The sequence below is a fragment of the Lynx canadensis genome, chromosome C2 (assembly GCF_007474595.2).
Source record: "Lynx canadensis isolate LIC74 chromosome C2, mLynCan4.pri.v2, whole genome shotgun sequence".
Taxonomy (NCBI): Eukaryota; Metazoa; Chordata; class Mammalia; order Carnivora; family Felidae; genus Lynx; species Lynx canadensis.
Window position 1 is genome coordinate 1,054,652 of NC_044311.2, and position 19,043 is coordinate 1,073,694.

General features: G+C 38.1%; 1 long non-coding RNA gene across 1 annotated transcript in view; it reads left to right on the plus strand.

The window, feature by feature from the left end:
- The first annotated feature begins 901 nt into the window (after positions 1-901).
- LOC115523376 overlaps positions 902-19,043 on the plus strand; it is a 30,124-nt gene continuing 11,982 nt past the window's right edge. The window contains exon 1 of the long non-coding RNA XR_003971717.1: positions 902-1,338. This is a non-coding gene — a long non-coding RNA (uncharacterized LOC115523376). The remainder of the gene's footprint in view (positions 1,339-19,043) is intronic.

Here is a 19,043-nt window from a genome sequence, read left to right on the forward strand (position 1 = left end):
CCTCTCATGTGCGTATAGAGATACATAAAAGGATGTTTCAGTATTTTAATAGTAAGAAGAAGGAGAAGAAGAAGAAAAGAAAGAGAAGAAAAAGAAAACGAAATAAGAATGCCCATGATTAAATAAATTCTGATACCCCCATAATATGAAATGCCTTGACAGCAATTAATAAAAATGAGGTAAATCTGTATTCACTAATTTGGAAAGCTCTCCAGAACATACCGATATGTAAAAAAAGCAAAATCCGTGAAGTATGAGCCAAAAGTTGGTTCTTTGAGATTAATAAAATTGGTAAACTCCTAGCTAACTAATCAAGAAAAAAAAAACAAAAATAGAAATGAAGGCTACAGATTTGGGAAAGAGGATGTGACTACAGATCCTACCAACATTAGGATGATAATGAGGCAGTATTACAAACAGCTTTATGCCAATGAATTTGACAACTTAGATAAAATAGACAAGATTTTATCTTAAGTTAGAGAACATAACTTACCAAAAACTGACAGGATAAAATAAGAAACTTGAATAAAATAAAATAAAATTAAATTAAATTAAATTAAATTAAATTAAATTAAATTAAATTAAATTAAATTAAAATAATGGTGTCAAAACCCTTTAAGAAAAAAAGAAACTTGAACAACTCAATATTTATTTTTAAAAACATGAATAGGGGTGCCTGTGTGGCTCAGTCAGTTGAGCGTCCGACTTCGGCTCAGGTCATGATCTCGCAGTTCATGAGTTCGAGCCCCACGTCGCACTTTGTGCTGGCAGCTGAGAGGCTGGAGCCTGCTTCAGATTCTGTGTCTCCCTCTCTCTCTGCCCCTTCCCCGCTCATACTCTGCCTCTCTCTGTCTCTCAAAAATGAGTAAAAGCTAAAAAAAATTTTTTTTACGTGAATATATAATTTTTGAAAACGTCCTACATAGAAACATTTTTTTTTTTGAAGAATTAATCTCCCCCAAGGGTGGAGTAAGATGGTCATAAATTCTTTACTCCTTCTCACACTGAAAGTTGGAGGCTATTTTCTCTCCCCTTCGGTCTGAGCTGAGATTTGTCGGGACCAGTAAAATGTTTCGGAAATGATGCTGTAATTTCCGAGTCTGGGACTTAAGAGATCTGTGGCTTCAGTGTTTACCAATTCGTGTTAATTCCTCTCGAAAGTCCGACTACCCCGTGACCACCACGCTGTGAGGAAACTCTGCTGACCATGCGGCACCAGACTTCTTAAGATTTCTGGCCCAGCCTCTGCTACTGAATGCCCCCAAGTGAATGACACCAACCGACGACACGTGGATTAAAATATCTGCCCAGACGAGCTCAAGTTCCTGACAGAGAACGGTAAAAACAAAATAATGGTTGTTTCAAGCCACTGTATTTTGAGGTCGTTTGTTATATAGCAATAGGCAATTGAATCACCTCTGCATCCCACGGGAATAACGCTTTACCTCACCAATGTGTGACGCTGCTATTTCATAGAGGAAATTAAGTAGTTGATTTATTGAGTTCAAGACTTTTTTCACCGTTTTTTTCACTTTTTGTTTTGAGGTAATTGCAGGTTTACATGCAGTGGAAAGAATCTGGCGCGATCCCATGCATCTTTTACAGTTTTCCCTTGCGGTAACATGATGCAAAACTGTAGTTCAACATCACAACCAGGATATTAACACTGACGTAAAAAAGACATAGGACATTTCCATCATCACAAGGGTCCCTTGTGTTGCCGTTTTGTAGCCACACCCACTTCCCTCCTGCACACACACCACACCCCTCCATCCTTAACTTCTGGTTAACAACTAACTTGCCTCTATGGTTTGGTCCCTTCAAGAAACTTCTGTAAATGGAATCATACAATAGGTAGCCTTTTGAGATTGACTTGTTTCTCTCGGCATAACTCCCTGGAGATTTATTGAAGTTGTCAAATGTGTTAGTAGTTTGCTCCTTTTTATAGCTGAATACTATTCCATGGTTGGATATACCACCGCTTGTTTAACCATTCACCTATTGAAGGACATCTGGGTTATTTCCAGTTTGAACCTTACAAATAAATCTACCATAAAAATTCATGCACAGGTTTTTGTGTGAACTGAAGTTTTCATTTTTCTGGGATAAATGACAATGCAATTGCCAAGTCACAGTTGCATGTTTAGTTTTTTAAGAAGCTGCCAGACTCTTCCAGAGTGTCTGTACCATTTTTTGTTCCCACCAGCAAAACGTAATTGATCTAGTTTCTGCACACCCTCACCAGCATTTGGTGGTATCTCTGTTTTTATTTTAGCCATTCTGATAGGTGTATAGTGATGTCCCCTTGTGGTTTTAATTTGCATTTCCCTGATGACTAGTGATGCTGAGCAACTTTTCCCATGCTTATCTGCCATCCATGTATCCTTTTCAATGAAATGTCTGTTCATGTGTCTTGCCCATTTTCTAACTGTTGAGTTTTAAGAACTTATTATGTTCTCTAGATGCTGGTCCTTTGTCAGATGTATGGTCTGCAAATATTTTCTCTCGTATGCAGTTTGTCTTCTCATCCTCCTCACATGGGCTTTTTCAGAACAGAGATTTTAATTTAATGAAATCCAATGTATTGATTGTTTTGAGGGCTTATGCTTTGATGTTGTCTAAGAACTCTTTGCCTAACCTGAGCTCCCAAGATTTTCTCCTTTGTCCTTTTCTAAAAGTTTCATGGTTTTCATGTTGCATTAAGTCCATGATTCATTTTGAGTTAATATTTGTGTAAGGAAAGAGGTTTGGGTCAGGGGTGCTGTTTGTTTATTGCTGATGGCTATCTAATGGCTCCGGGACAGATGGTACCACAGATAGTTTTTGACATACTGCTCAGTAGTCTCTTGTGCTCTTACGAAGGACATATGATGGGTGAACAATGGTAGACATTTTTCAGGGTAAGGAGACTTGCAGGGGTGGATATGAAGGTGTGGTGCTTAAACCCCCTTTCAAGGAAGGGCTTCTTATCCCAGCTGCTGTGAGAGTTTCAGTGGAACAGCTTTCAGTCCTTTCAGGGAACACTCTACCTACAAAGAGCCACCTCACCAAGGTCATGCCACTCTAAGTAAAAGTCCCATCTAATGATGGCTGGAGGTAGGACTACAAAGGACCAACCATTTCTACCCAAAATGGGATGATTCAGCTGAGCCTGTTAAACTCCAGAACTCCTTGTGGCTGTGGTCAAGCCTGCATCATAGCTCGACTTCTTCCCGGTCTCACTGACCTCCTCCTTTCCATGGATGTTGATCACCAGGGCACTCCTGGAACATTAAACCCTGTCTCAGACACTGCTTCCTGCAGAAGCCAAATTGTGACACTTGTTTTCATTTGTATTTAATGATAAGCATGGCATTTGGCTTAGGTGTTGACAAGTGAAAAGGTTATAACTTGGTGGGTTTTACACTATGATTATAGAAGCCAAGTCACGGTGGGAAAACTTTCCTTAGGAAATCTACTCTCAGCATGCAGCACTACAAATGAGGAAAGGAATCTGAAAGGTAGGGAGAGGACAGATGTGCGAGGTAAGATTAGCACATGCATGCATGTATAAGAGAGAGAAAGATCACGAGTGAGATAGAGTGAGACCTGCAAGATGCTGTCTCCTCTGTCACCATGGTTCATAGTGGTTCCAGCACTAGGAAGGAGATGTGTAGGGCAGTATCCAGAAGTGCAGCAGGGCCAAATCTCCCCATCAACATTTGATCAAAAATCAGAGAGTTATGAGCCGGAACATAATCCCCAAACTAGTACCGCCTCCGATTCTGATGTCCTTCTCATATTTTTATGACTCCTTAGAAAGCCCAGACTCAGAGAAAAGAAGTCATTGGGCATGATTGTCCAGTTTCAGATTCCAGTGCCAGTGAAGGTGGAGACAGGGAAAAGAGGGGAAAGGAAAATGCCACAGGGGCTAGCATTCAATTTCCAGTCATGGCTTCCCCTGGCCCCAGGAAATTTGAAGTCATGCGATTTGGGGAGCGAAGTTTAACGGTGTTTCTTTCCTCCACCTTCCGTGTCACTTGATTATAATAGAAGAAACCTAGGTTTTTATTTTCAGTAGAATCAGTGTTTCTTAAAACATTTTTCCCTACCATATTTCAGATCTTTTAACCCTTGTTTTCCTTCTGGTTGTTTTTTTCTTATCGGCGCATGCTGAAATATTAAGCATCCTCATAAATCAGGAGAATGCCCTCCAAAATGTTGACATTGAAAATGTCAGTTGCCTTTATGTGTTTGAACTTCTGAGAGCAAAACCCTTCTACGTAGTCTTTATTTATGCCCCGAGCATGTGTAGCAGGGGCAGGCTTATACAGTAGCAAGAAGTGTTCATACCCATAATTGCCTCTGACATTAATGTTGCCTCTTTATTCACCCCCCTCACCATTTTGCAAATGCATCCTTCAGTTTAATACAGCTTATTGAATATCCATTCCATTTAGTCGGCACTTGTGGCAGAAAGCAAACAGCAACTGGTATCTTGGCTCTGTTACATTTTCTGACAAGTGGAAAATATCTGTTTGTGATGCAATAAATACTTGGTTCTAAGTAATTCAGCAAATTGGCTTATTTAGCTTCAGCTCTGCGGGGATGCACAGAGGGAACAGTTTTTACCCATCATTGATTCTACACTGAAATACGTTGATTGTCTATGCCCACAGCTGGAAGAATTTTGTGGTGGTATGAGTGAATGAGCAGTTAGTGGAAAGGCTGTTCTAAGTCATTGCAAAACCAGCAGTAACCTTATTGCTTACGTACATGGCTGGAGCCAGCCGGCTCTTATCAGTTGGTGAGTCTATTGTTAAATATTCAGGAATTTTTGAGCTGGATGTGAAACCTTGGAACTTTGAAATTGGGGACTATTTATGCCACAGAAATTGGCAATCATTTGAAATCAGGGCTTTTTTGTTTTTTGTTTGTTTGTTTGTTTGTTTGTTTAAGATCCGGTTTATCAACACTCCATTGCCTACTATACCGTAACATAGGCGAGTTACAAAGGAGGTGGCAGGTGAAGAAATTGAGGTTTCCCAAGAAAATGAATAAACCCAAGTAAACTAAAACTACACAAGAAACAGATGACAAAATTATAACAACTTTGTGTAATGGTCAAGGTATACATAAGCATATTTAAACACTTAAAAGGTAGAGATCTGATTATTAAATCAAGCAGGTATAGTAATGATTCATGGAAGTGAGTCTCAAATAAGGCTTGTTTTCTTTTAAGTTGAGGTATACAGCACAAGTCATAATAATTACCACAAAGTGAACACCCCCACATAAGCACAATCCAGATGATTGAGGAAATTTTGCAGGAGAAAAAGGGACACTCTAGGAAAGAGTAATGGAATAGGCAATCCAGGTAGGCATGCAACAGAAAAAAACACCTATAGCTCCGTGACAGATATTTGAGCTTTAAGAATTTCAGTTAGATAATGTAACCGGCTCTGGATTTTTATTTTGTTTTAATATCAAGATACTACAGATCAATTTATGAAGACTTTTTTTTAGCTGTGCCGATGCATATACACTTAATAGCCAAATTTAGGACATTTCTTTGCATAACTCTTCTCCTTTGAGATTTGAAGGTATTGCTTAGCTATCCTCCCCTCTAAGTATAGCCTCGGATTTAATGTACCTTTGACCCTTAAAACAATATAGGCTTGAACTGAGTGGGCCCACTTATATGCAGATTTTTTTCAATAAATACAGTAGAGTGCTATAAACATGTTTTCCCTATGATTTTCTTAACATTTTCTTTTCTCTAGCTTACTTTTTCTAGGAACAAAGTATATAATCCGTGTGACGCACAAAATACATGTTATCTATATAACTGTTTATATTATCAGTAAGGCTTCTGACCAACAATAGGTTATTTGTAGTTGAATTTGGGGGGGAGCCAAAAGTTGTACATGAATTTTAACTGTGCAGGGGGTCAGTACCCCTAACCCCCACTTGTTCAAGGGTCAACTAATTTCTTCACTTGCCGCAGGGGAAATGGATTATTATGAAATATCTTTCAAGTTCAGTAGCATATCCAGTATGTATATTGCTATCTGCTACTTTTGCATTAACTCACCAGTCTCCCAAAATAACATTTAAACCATCGTTTACGTGCATGTGTGCAATTCTTGTTGGGGGGGGGGGGGATGTTGTATATTAAAAGTGATCATTTTAATGATAATCAACACATGTAGTTTTACCAGATTGAGTCTATCATTTTTTATCATAAACAGTTTTTCTGTGCAATAAAACCTTTCAAACAAAAATTACAGTGTAGCATGTGATTATGCTGAAATGATCTACCAAAACGATTATACCCTCTTAGCGAACCCATCCTATAAGCCTTGTTTTCCTTCCTGGCATCCAGCAGAGCGTCCAGTTCTCCACATAGCAATCTGGTCACAGACCATTGCAGGAACATCAGGGTACTTGTCAGCAGCTGCAGTTGGCTATATTTCTGTTAATGTGCTTGCCAGTTTTCACTGGGGGTGATCCTATCTCACCTGAAGTATAATAGTTCCTGGAGAATAGAGATATGTTCTCCACTTCCTTTATAATTCCCAGAAGTACTTAGAACTATGCTGTAATCTATATACTGTGAGGACCAAATAAACCCTGCTTGTTGACGGAGTTACAGCTCAGGTGTAAGTACCACCTGCAAGGAATTAAAAATGCTACCTGATTAAGCTGATTGATCTTTCCATCATTCTTAACAGTTAATATTATTTCCATGAAACAAATGGGAAATCAGGGAATAGAGAGGTTCTGTTACCTACCACAACTCTACAGAGAACCGGTAGCAAGAGCCAAGAGTACTTTTCTCTCTTTGTATCATATGCCCTATGTTGGTGGTGACTGTCCCATGAGGTGGTGATGGGTTGATAAATGGCTGTCCCACCATATGCCCCCTCCTCCCATAGCTAAGGCGATCTCGGGGTTGTGTTTCTGGCAATGGTGTAGATTTGCTTCCAGTTGAAAAGAGTAATGTAGCTGTTATGAAATTGACAAGACTAGCTTTGTTGGCCTTCTTAATGTAGGGTAATAACCACCGAGCTACCAGCCAAAAGTGTAATTTAAAGCCATAAGGCAACTGTCACCAGCAGGGGCTCTGTTCCCATTGCCAGTCAACCCATCCAAGTAATGCTCTAATCAGTAAATTAGAACAGCTGAGACCTCAGTTATCAACCAAATTTGTAAATCAGCTATTCACTTGGGCCATTTAATTATAAGAATGCTGAATCCACTCTTTTTATCCAGTTCCACTTCTGAGGACTGGATCAAATGGATTATTTTTCACCCTAATTGGAAACTTGGAAATCAAGTTGGTCCAGTCATAGAAACATTATGAAAAATACCACCAAAGTTTAGGCTAGAAAGTTTAGGCTCTTAACTACAAATCTCCCAATCTAAATCTCCAGATTTAGGCCCCAGAATTTCATTTAAAAATCAGCTAAAAATATGCTTTGATTATGATAGATAGATAAACAGACTAATATCCATGACAGATGGATATATAAATAGATATAAAGATATGCAGCTATAACCTCTTTCTTTTTTTTTTCTCCTCCTATCTCGTCAGCATAACGGTAATTTATTTGGTCAAAAAAAAATGAAAACAAAGCAATTATCACTCTAGGTAAAATATACAGGATTTCAGTTGAATTCCAAAGCAAAAGAGAATTTAGGTATCTTGCATAAATGTTTAGCCATTTTTACAACTTACAGAATATTGATTGCCAGGTTTAGTTACCAGTTTGACCTCCTAAACCCCAAATAAGATATTTCAGCCTCCATGCAACTTCAGTTCTTAAGCTTTTCCTTTAATAGTTTGAATTATCACTGCAATTTAGCCTTTACTCAAGTGTAAGACCTTTTTTTCTCTTGAAAGAAAGAAAACAAAGAGATGTTAAATATTTCCTTTTGAATTATTCGTCAGTGCTCAAAATACAGGTTTAATTCAAAACCAGTGTTTGCACTGTGAATAACATATCAGGATTTGAATTAAAAAACATTGAGTCTATGAAAGAAACACAGTGTTGTTTTAAATTATGGCTTCTTTAAAATATAAATGACTTAAAATTACATTGATATAAATTTTTAAATGTATTGAAAAACAAAAAAAAACGGTTAAATATGTAACACTAAAAGCACATACTAGAATCTCTTTATACTTGTATAATTAAATATCCCTGAGTTGGGAAATATAAAAGTAAAAATTTCTCATAGCAATCAGTTTCCTACGTTGCTCACAAAGAGACCATTACCCAACTTTACCTATAACAATTTGAACAAAATAATAAACGTTAAGCTAGTAAATTGAATTCTCAGAGTTGGAGCTATGGTCCAACAGTAGATCCTATGGATTTTACTAGTGACTCATACTCTGTTCTTGAGCAGAAGCAATATGTGTTTAGAAGGTGTTGATAGAAGGAAAGGTAAATGAAAAGGGAGGCAGAAGAGAAGTAAATAAAGAGAAGTGTCTTGCCTTTTCTGTAATAAACTGCCCTAAGAATCACCATGCTAGAAGGCCAAGATTTTTCTTTAAAACCAAAAAAAAAAAAACAAAAAAAAAACCCCACAAAAAACAAAAAGGACATTGCCTTTTCATTTTAAAACCCTTTTTCCAGCAAAATATACATATAGAAAAGTACACAAAACAAACAACTAGCCCAAAGCTTTATTATACAGTGAACATTCATGTTGTTATCACAAGGGTCAAGAAATGGAACATTTCCACGTTCCCAAAACCTCCCTTGTATGCCACTCAATCATTGCTCCAAATCTCTAAAGTTAACTCCTCTCTTAAGTTTTAACACCATAGTTTCATTTTGCCTGGTCTTAACTTTGCATAAACAGCTTCATAAAGAATGTGAGCTTTGGTATCTGGCTTCTTTCATACAACATTCATCCATGTGATTGCAATTTCCTATAGATGTTCATGTCCATTGTCAAAAGACATCACAATGTATTGATCTGTGCTATTGCCCTTTCTTTGATGACTGACTTTGTGACCTTAGAGCTGTTTGAATAGTTTATTAGCTTGTGTATTAGCTTCGTGTGCCTTGATGACCTATCCTTTCCCATGGGCTTTAAAAATACACCTTTATTTAAGATATATTAGCCTTGATCAAATTCTCAAAAGGGAAGTTTTAAAACTAATATTTCCAAAATAAGTTGTACTATTGTTAATTATTTCATATTATTTCCAAGGACTATTTAAATAGCAACAGTTGTATGCTTTTGCCTGGATGAAAAGGGGAGTGGTAGGCAAAGGAGACGGAAGAAAACTCAAAATACAAATACAAAATACTTATTTATAACCCTAGGAAGAAACATCAGACTACTCAGATTGAATACACATCTTACAGGAAAGAGCTAAGGGCTATGTAATGTGTTGAAAGCTTTCAATGTTTCCACACAGTAAATAAAAACATAGCTGCTTTCAAAGATGGGATTTGTGAGGCACTGACACTCTCTGTATCAGTTCGGTTCTTTGGCTTCAATCACAGTAACTCCCTTGAGCCGTCTTAAGCAGGAAGAAAAATGGACCTAAAGGAACCCAAGGGCAATAGGGTTCAAGGGAGACTGGGTAATGAGGTCAGCCTCTAATGAGGTCAGAGCCGGAAAGACATCCTCAGCAGCCACTTGTAGCAAGCAGAATCCACCAGTCCTACCAGTCGGATGGAATGAAACTAGTTTTCAGTTTCTTTATTCCTCAGCTCAAGGTTCGGATTTAAGGAGGGAGCAAAGAAATTGCTTTGACTTGGGTCAGCTACTTTCCCTTTAGCTGGGCAGAGGGGGTAGTGGAAGGAGGAGAACTTCAGCGATAGTCCCACGAGACCTTATGCAGTGGCTGGAAGGTAATCATAATGAAGGTAACGAAGGGGCGGATAAGAAAGAGAAATGGATACAGAGAAGCTCGAAACCACCAAAACCTACTGCATGCTCCTACAAAACAACTCCCATTTTGGATCCAACATGGGCCAATGGCAATCGAGTCCTCTGCTTTATGGACACAGTTTGGGAAATGCACAGTTTATGGCTTTATTGCTCCCCCCCCCCCCCCCCCCCCCGCCGTCTTCAGGCTTGTGGATCGTTGGGATTACTTCTATTTCTAGACTTTATGTCTGGGCATCTCTGTCCTGAGTTTTAAAAATTAAAATACGGGCGCCTGGGTGGCTCCGTCAGTTAAGCGTCTGACTTTGGCTCAGGTTGTGATCTTGCCGAGTCCGCAGAGCCGGTTGAGGATCCTCTGTCCCTCTCTCTCTGCCCCTCCCCTGGACGCGCACGCGCGCGCACTCTCTCAAAAATAGAATAACCATTTTTAAAAAAGAAAAATAATTAAAATAAAATAAAAACCGGAAGTTGCAAAAAGTCAGTGGAACTCCTTGGAGAAGAGCAGGAGGAGAAGGAATCCTCACGATTGTCACGCTTCTGTGAGTTGCACCTCATCATTCTCAGAATGGAAAGTTTCATTTATTTTTGGATGAGGAGTATATTCCCATCTAAGGTTTTGTTTACAAAAATGCTGATAAAAAGATGGAAAGGAAGGCCTTGCCCTTTAGGCTCTAACTGTTACCCGTAGAGACTGAAAGCCCTTTCCTTTTATCGGAATCGTTGCATGAGATTTAAAAAAAAAAAATGTCTCTCTGGTCGCTGTATACTGACTGGTAAAAAGAAAATGATTGTTGGAAGATTTTTCTAATTCAAACAGGCATTACAGAGTCTGTGATCACTGTGCCTCATGGAGTTAATCTAAAAAAATATAAAAGTCAGTGTGGCCAAAGTAACATCCATCATCCCTGGTGCCTCGGGCTGTAATTCACTGAATTGTTTTGCTTAGAGCAAACTGCCTTTTGTGAGTTTGTAGACATCGGGAAGAAAAATCCAAGCGCTACGCCCATGGAGTGAAGTCAGAGGCCGGGCCAGTTTTTTTCCCATCAGTCCTGTGCACTGGTTGCTTATGGAAGGCACCCATTCTGAGTAGTCCCTGCCTGTCCTGGCAGCGGGATTTCGGTGAGCATGGTCATCCGCCCTCTCCATCTTTTGGCTCTTCCATACTCAGAGCAGGGGAACAGAAGAATATAAGGAAAATGGTAGAGAGTGTTCACCTGGCCGGCAGCATTTGTGTTACCGGTTCTCACCTGACTGACGTTGGCCAGATGTCCTGGCTGCCACGACACTGTCGGCTCTCTCCTGAGAAGCACTGGTAGTTTGTTGCAGACCTCAACCCAAGCGACCTCCGTCCCAAAATTTCCTGATGTAGACAATGTTAACTTTCAGTTAGAGATTCATCCCGGTAAACCCACACACCCTATGAATTCTATCCCCATCCAAAAATCTATAGTGCTTGCCTGAGATGTTGTTCAGGGGTGGAGAAAGGAGACCCACACTGAGTATTCTAAAGACACGAATAAAGTGAAAGCCAGTTGTTATTTGTACCCCCCCCCTCCTGCTTTGGGGTGTGAATAAGAGGCAGAGTAAACCTACACGTGTGACCTATGGTGGCAAATTGCAAAAAAACCCTCTCAATCCAGCTCAAACGATAATCAAATGTATAGAGTCATAGCTTTAAGCCCAGAAGAGGGGCTTCAGGGCTGACTAAATCTGGTGGCTCCGGCTCCATTTCCCTGTAATCCTCTCTTCTCTGCCCTTTCCTGGTGTCAGCTGCGTCTTCAGAGACGTTGGAGATGACTGCAAAGGTCTGGGCTCCTGTCCAAACGTGCGAAAGGCCGGGGAAAGAGTTGATGCTTCTAGAAGCTGCACCAAAGACCCTGGTAAACTGTTCTTTGCATCTCACTGACCTGTATTGTCATGATTACCTAGGTATCATGCATTCAGCCAAGTTCTGTCCGAGGGGTTGGTAGATCAGCTTTTCCTGAGTAGTGGGGCTTCGTGGGATTCTAGGAATGAAGAGAGAACAGATTCTGGGTACCAATGTTCACTCTAGTATCCTCCCCCAAACAATTGTAATGGCTAGGTCTCATCTCTTATTGTTAGGCACTTGGATTGTTTCTAGTTTTTCACAAAAATTCACAAGGACACATAACCCTGTACATATTCTTTTGAATACCTCTTGCATTATTTCTTGGAATGTAATTCTAGAAAGGGAATTGCTCAAAATATTAACGTTTCTAAGCATTTGATTTATATTGCCACATTGCCTTCAACCCCATTATTCCAAGTTACACTCCCACCAGAAGGGTATGAGAATCCTACTTTTCCATATATTCACCAGCCATGGGTATTATACTTTTTAAAACTCTTCACCAATGCATTGGGTGAGAGAGGCATTTTGTTGTGCTTTAATCAGCATTTCTTGAACTATCAGTAAATATTAATATTTTTATATGTGTTTGTTGGCCAGTTCTATTTCTTATCTTGTAAATTGGTCATTTTCTTTATCTACATTTCTGTTAAAGTATTGATAATTTTCTTACTGATTTTAACCATTTTTATATATTTAAAAATTTTTTAAATTTTATTTTTTAAATCTTTTTTTAAGTTTATTTATTTATTTTTTGAGAGAGAGAGAGAGAGAGAGAGAGAGAGAGAGAGAGAGAATAATGGAGGGGTCGAGAGAGAGAGGGAAAGAGAGAATCCCAAGCAAGCTCTGCATTGTCAGCACAGAGCCCGATGTGGGGCTCAAACCCACGAACTGTGAGATCGTGATCTGGCCATGATCATGATCAGGAGTCAGATGCTTCACTGACTGAACCACCCAGGTGCCCTATATATTAAGGATATTATTAATACTGTGTCTGGTGAAACAAAGTTTATTAATAGCATTTTAATAGAGAAATTATAAAAGTAATTTATAATCAAGTATATAAATCCTTTCCTGTTATACTTTTCACCTTGGTAACATGCCCTTATTTGACTCTACATTATATACATACCCAACTATTTTTTCCAACTATTTAATCCTTCTTAAGTAGTTTTGTTGAGATATAAGTCACAAGCCATAAAAGTCTCCCATTTAAAGTGTAGTATTCAGTGGTTTTTAGTATATTCATGGAGTTGTACAACCATCACCATTGCCTACTTATAGAAAGTTTTCATCACCCCAGAATGATTACATTTCCAGTTGCCTGAGCACCGTTCATTGAAAAGACTGTTCTTTCCCCATTGAATTGTCTTGGCATTCTTGTTGAAAATCAATTGAGTATAAATGTAATGGATTATTTCTGGGCTCCCAATTCTATTCTGTTGATCTAGATGTCTGTCTGTGTGTCAGAACCACACCCTCCTGATGCTTGCATGTTTGCAGAAAGTTTGGAAATCAGCAAGTGTGAGCCTTCCAACTTTGCTCTTCCTTCTCAAGACTGTTGGCTATTATGGATCCCTTGCATTTCCATATACATTTTAGCATCAGCCTATCAGTTTCTGCAAAAAAAAAAAAAAAAAAAAAAAAAAAAAAAAAACCCAGCAGCTGGGATTCTGACTGAGATTACACTGAATCTATAGATCAATTTGGGGATACTGCTATCTTAACAATATTAAATCTTCTGACCCAAAGACATGGGATGTCTTTCCATAAATAAAGATCTTCTTTAAAAAAAAAAAAAAAAGCTTATTTTCTAAGAAATGCCGCCTTCCTCATCCCTCCTGCCTCCCTTTCAACTCCAGAGGAGTAGTACCAGAAGAGAGATATGAAGCAGTCTTACAGCAACCAGCTCTAGACTGTGCTGTGAGAGGGAAGAAGTGATTTGAGTCAGATCTGACATTAAGTTTTGAACTTGATTGGAGTAGTATGAGTCACCAAAAGGGGCTGGAACAAGATATCATCTGCCCCTGATGTTATTAAGCTCAGGCAAGGAAGATTAGACATAGAATGGATGAAGTATGATGATAAAAAGTGAAAAAAACATGTTTTTCATGTTTCTAACTCAATGGGTTAAGACTTCAATAAACCTGTTTGCACAAAGCTGAACAAAAGAAACACTCTGCTCTCAAGGAATTCATCATCTCGCCTACACCATCTTTGCCAAGGCTGCCCCTTTTACAGAATAAAATCTTTTGAAAGGTGTCATGAATAGTGTTTTTACCCTAAACCTCATCCAAATTTCACATTCATTATTTCACCTAATTTACTGCCCTCCAAAAATACATTTACTGTCAAACAACTTTTGTACAAGGAACAGAATATTAATTGAAAGGAACACATGCTTTCTGGCGCATGAGAAGAACAAGAAATAAATGATGTGATGAGCACTTTCTTATTCACTTTATCAAAAGGTGCTGCCTCAAGGAGGGCGCTATTGTGCTCCTTGTGAAAGGAAATTAACACAGGTGTTTGTTATAAATATACATCCATGAGTGCCTTTCAGGCTGTTGACTTCTTTCAGAGATGGTAAATTGCTCGTTTATTACACTAATGTTAATATTCACAACTTAATGTACACAATTTGTCAAATGGGAAATAAAAGAAGCTGAATTAACACAAACGGAACACAGCTGGCTTAAGATAATTATTTAGGGCTGTGGGGAAATGCTCAAAACAGCTTAAAACTTAGAAAACAATGATCCAAGACTTTAATTCTTGCATGTGTACTCTTCCCTAAGCTCTGCTCTAATACCTACCCAGAAATTCTTTGATGACAGGCTTTTCACTGAAGTTTTCTTAAACTTCTGCAAAACAATTTCTGATTGCATTCTTTTCTGTGATTCTCTATGATTTACATTGAAAAAGTTAAAGTTACTGCCACTTGTTTTTTTAAGCTTAATTTCCTGTTACTTCTTTTCCAAAAGGACACCAGACTTCATATCCTTGATGGTTTTACTTAGTAATTCCATGTCTTTCCTTAATTTTCAATGCAGTTTTCTTTCAACTCCCTGTTATTTGTCTTATCTTGTACCCATAATTAGCCTTTTACCGACCGAAGACCTTCCTAACACCTCCCTGCCTCCTACGCAGGTTTTATCATAGTGGATGGATTCTACATTTTCTTTCTCACCTCTGAACCCCACTGGTCTCGTGAAATTCTCTATCTTCAAGTGAGGATAATCTATACGGATTAGAGGGTCCTTGTAAGGGTATGTGTGTGTACAACAGAAAACAGGGTTCATGATTAACTCAAAGTGGGATGGACAAGGGACTAGTCTCCTAGGCAGACATCAGCATTGGATCCTTTAATATAGGGAATGAATTTTTTTTTTTTCAACGTTTATTTATTTTTGGGACAGAGAGAGACAGAGCATGAACGGGGGAGGGGCAGAGAGAGAGGGAGACACAGAATCGGAAACAGGCTCCAGGCTCCGAGCCATCAGCCCAGAGCCCGACGCGGGGCTCGAACTCACGGACCGCAAGATCGCGACCTGGCTGAAGTCGGACGCTTAACCGACTGCGCCACCCAGGCGCCCGGGAATGAATGTTTAAAGTAGATTTATTGACGTATAATCCACATGCCATAAAGTTCACCCTTTAAAATTGTCCACTTCAATACCGTTTAGTATACTCATAGTGTCATGAGTTTATCACTACTATCTAGTTTCAGAACATTTTCATCATCCCCCAAAGACAACATTAGCATCGCTCCCTCCCGCCAGCTTTAGGCAACTAGCCGTCTGTTTTCTGTCTCTCAAAATATTTGACCTTGTGTGTCTGGCTTCGTTAACTTAGAATATCAATGTTTTGTCATGTATCAATACTTGATTCCTTCTTATGGCCAAATAATATTCCACTGTATGGAAATACCACATTTTACTTATCCGTTTACCAGTTGATGGACATTTGGGTTGTTTTCTAATTTTTGTCTATTATGAATTATGTTGCTACAAACATTTACATACACATTTTTGTGTGGACATATTCTTTCAGTCCTCTCGGGTGTATACCTAGAAGTAGAATTTTTGGGTCAGATAGTAACTCTGCATTGGACACTTTGAAGAATAACAAAAACATTTTCCAAGGTAGATACAACATTTTACATTCCTACCAGCCGTGTAGGAGGGTTCCAATTGCTCTACATCCTTGAAAACACTTGTTAGTGTTGATAGTCCTTTTTGATTGTAGCTACCCTACTGGATGTGAGATTAGCATTTCCCTAAGTAGTAATGATGTGGAGCATCGTTTCATGTGCTTGTTAGCTATTTGTATATCTTCTATGAAGAAATATCTGCTCAAATCTTTTGTCTATTTTTTAATTGAGTTAATAGTCTTTTTACATTGGGTTGCAAGAATTCTTTATAAAATTCTAGATATAAGTCTCTTATCAGAAATGACTTGCAAATATTTTCTCTTTTATTCTGAGATCGTATCATTGATGGTATCATTTTCAGCAAAAACGTTTTGAATTTTTATGAATACAAATTTATCTATTTTTCCCTTGGTTGCTTGTGATTTTGATGTCATATTTAAGAAACTATTGTCTAATCCAAGGTCATGAAATTTTATCCTAAAAGCTTTGTATTTTTAGCTCTTCTATTTATGTCTTTGACCCATGTTTAGTTAATTTTTGTATATGGTATGAGGTAGGGATCCAACTTCATTCTTTTGCAGGTAGGTATCCAATTGTCTGTACACCATTATTGACCTGTTCTTTTCTTATTAGCTCCCTTGCCAAAAGTCAATTAACCATAAGAATAAAGGCATGTAAGGGTAACTCTCAAGCCTATTTTGTTGACTTGTCTATCCTTATGCCAGTGCCACATTGATTTGAATACTGTAGCTTTGTAATAAGTTTGGAAATCTGGAAATATGAGTCCTCCAACCTTGTTCTTTTTCAAGATAGTTTTGACTCATTAGGGTTCATTGCATTTCCATATGAATTTTAGAATCACTTGTCAAATACAAGTGAAAAGAGCAGCTGGAATTTTAAGAGGAATTATTTGAATCTGAGATCAATTTAGGGAGTAAAGTGTAAAAGTGAGATGTTTCTATTTATTTAGATCTTTAATTTTCTTCAAAGATATTTTGTAATTTGTAGTGTTCAAGTACTGACTTTCTTTTATTAAGTTAATTTTAAGTATTTTTTTTTAATTTTTTTTTTCAACGTTTATTTATTTTTGGGACAGAGAGAGACAGAGCATGAACGGGGGAGGGGCAGAGAGAGAGGGAGACACAGAATCGGAAACAGGCTCCAGGCTCCGAGCCATCAGCCCAGAGCCCGACGCGGGGCTCGAACTCACGGACCGCGAGATCGTGACCTGGCTGAAGTCGGACGCTTAACCGACTGCGCCACCCAGGCGCCCAAGTATTTTATTTTTTAATTAAGTTGTTTATGAAATTGTTTTCTTGTTTTCCTTTTGAGATTGTTCATTGGTGAAGTATAGAAATACAATTGATTTTTGTATATTAGTCTTGTATCCTGAAACGTTGCATCCTACTAACTAGTATTAATTTTTTTTAATGTTTCTTTATTTTTGAGAGAGAGAGAAAGGGAGAGAGAGAGAAAGAGAGAGAGAGAGAGTGAAAAAGACCTAGTGGGGGAGGGGCAGAGAAAAAGAGGGAGACAGAGAATCCGAAGCAAGCTCCGTGCTCTCAGTGCAAAGCCCTACATGGGCTCAAACTCATGAACCCTGAGACCATGACCTGAGCTGAAGTCAGACACTCAATAAAATGAGCCACCCAAGCACCCCTAGTATAATCCTAATAGGTTTACTGTAGATTTTGCAAGATTTTCAATATACAAGGTCATGTTATCTGTGACTATAGATACTTTTACTTCCTCAATTTCAATATGGATGTCTCTTATTTCTTTTGGTTGCCTAATTGCCTTGGTTAGAACTTTATACAATTTTGGGGCACCTGGGTGGCTCAGTCAGTTGAGCATCTGACTTCAGCTCAGGTCATGATCTCATGATTAGTGAGCTCCAGCCCTGTATCAAACTCTCTTTCTCAAAAATAAGTAAAATTTAAAAAACAAAAAGCTTCCTATACAATTTTGACTAAAAATTGTAAGAGTAGACTTCCTTATCTTTTCCTGATCTAAGGATGAAATAATTCAGTGTGTCACCATTGAGTGTAATATTAGATATTAGCTGTGAATGTTTCTTAGATGTTCTTTTTTTTTTTAATGTTTATTTATTTTTGAGAGAGAGAGAGAGAGAGAGAGAGAGCGCATGTGCACTCAAATGGGGGATGGGCAGAGAGAGAGGCAGACAGAGGCTCCAAAGCAGGCTCCTGGCTGACAGCAGCAAACCTGATGTGGAACTCAAACCCATGAACCATGAAATCATGACCCGAGCTGAAGTCAGACACTCAACCAACTGAGCTACTCAGGTCTTAGATGTTCTTTATCAGGTCTTAGATGTACTTTATCAGGTCAAGGAAATCCTTTTGTATTCCTAGTTTGTGAAGTGTTTTTATTTGAAAAGGGTGTTGGCTTTTGCCCAGTGTTTTTCCTGCATCTATTGAGATTATTATGTGAGTCTTAACTTTAATCTATTAATATTGTATATTACATTGATTGACTTTATATTTGTTAAACCAACTTTTCATCCTGGGATAAATCCCATTTGCTCATGGTGCATATTCCTTTTTGTGTGTCACTGCATTTGGCATACTACTATTCTGTTGGAGATTTTTACATTTACATTCAGTTTTTACATTTACATTCTAGTTTTCTTGTAATTATTTTTGTCTGATTCTGGTATCATGGTAATCATCTATTTGAGAGTTATTCTTGCTCATATTTTTTGGAGGGTAAAGGATTGGTACTAAAACTTCTTTAAAGGCTTGGTAAAATTCACTTGTGAAGCCATCTGAGCTTGGGCTTTTTTTAAGGAAATTTTAAAAAATTATTAATTTAATCTCTTGTTACTGGTATAGTAAAATTTTTTTAATATCTTCTTGAGTTTTTGTCTTTTTAGTAATTTGTTCATTTCATCTAAGTTATCTAACTTGTCATCATGTAAATGTTTATAGTATTCTCATATTCTCTTTTTTATTTTTGAATGGTACACAATGATAACTCCTCTTTTATTCTTGATATTAGTAATTTGAGTCTTTCTTTTTTCTTGTACAGTCTTGGTAATGGTTTGTCAGTTTTGCTGATCTTTTCAAAGAGCCAACTTTTGGTTTCTTTTATAGTTTCTATTATTTT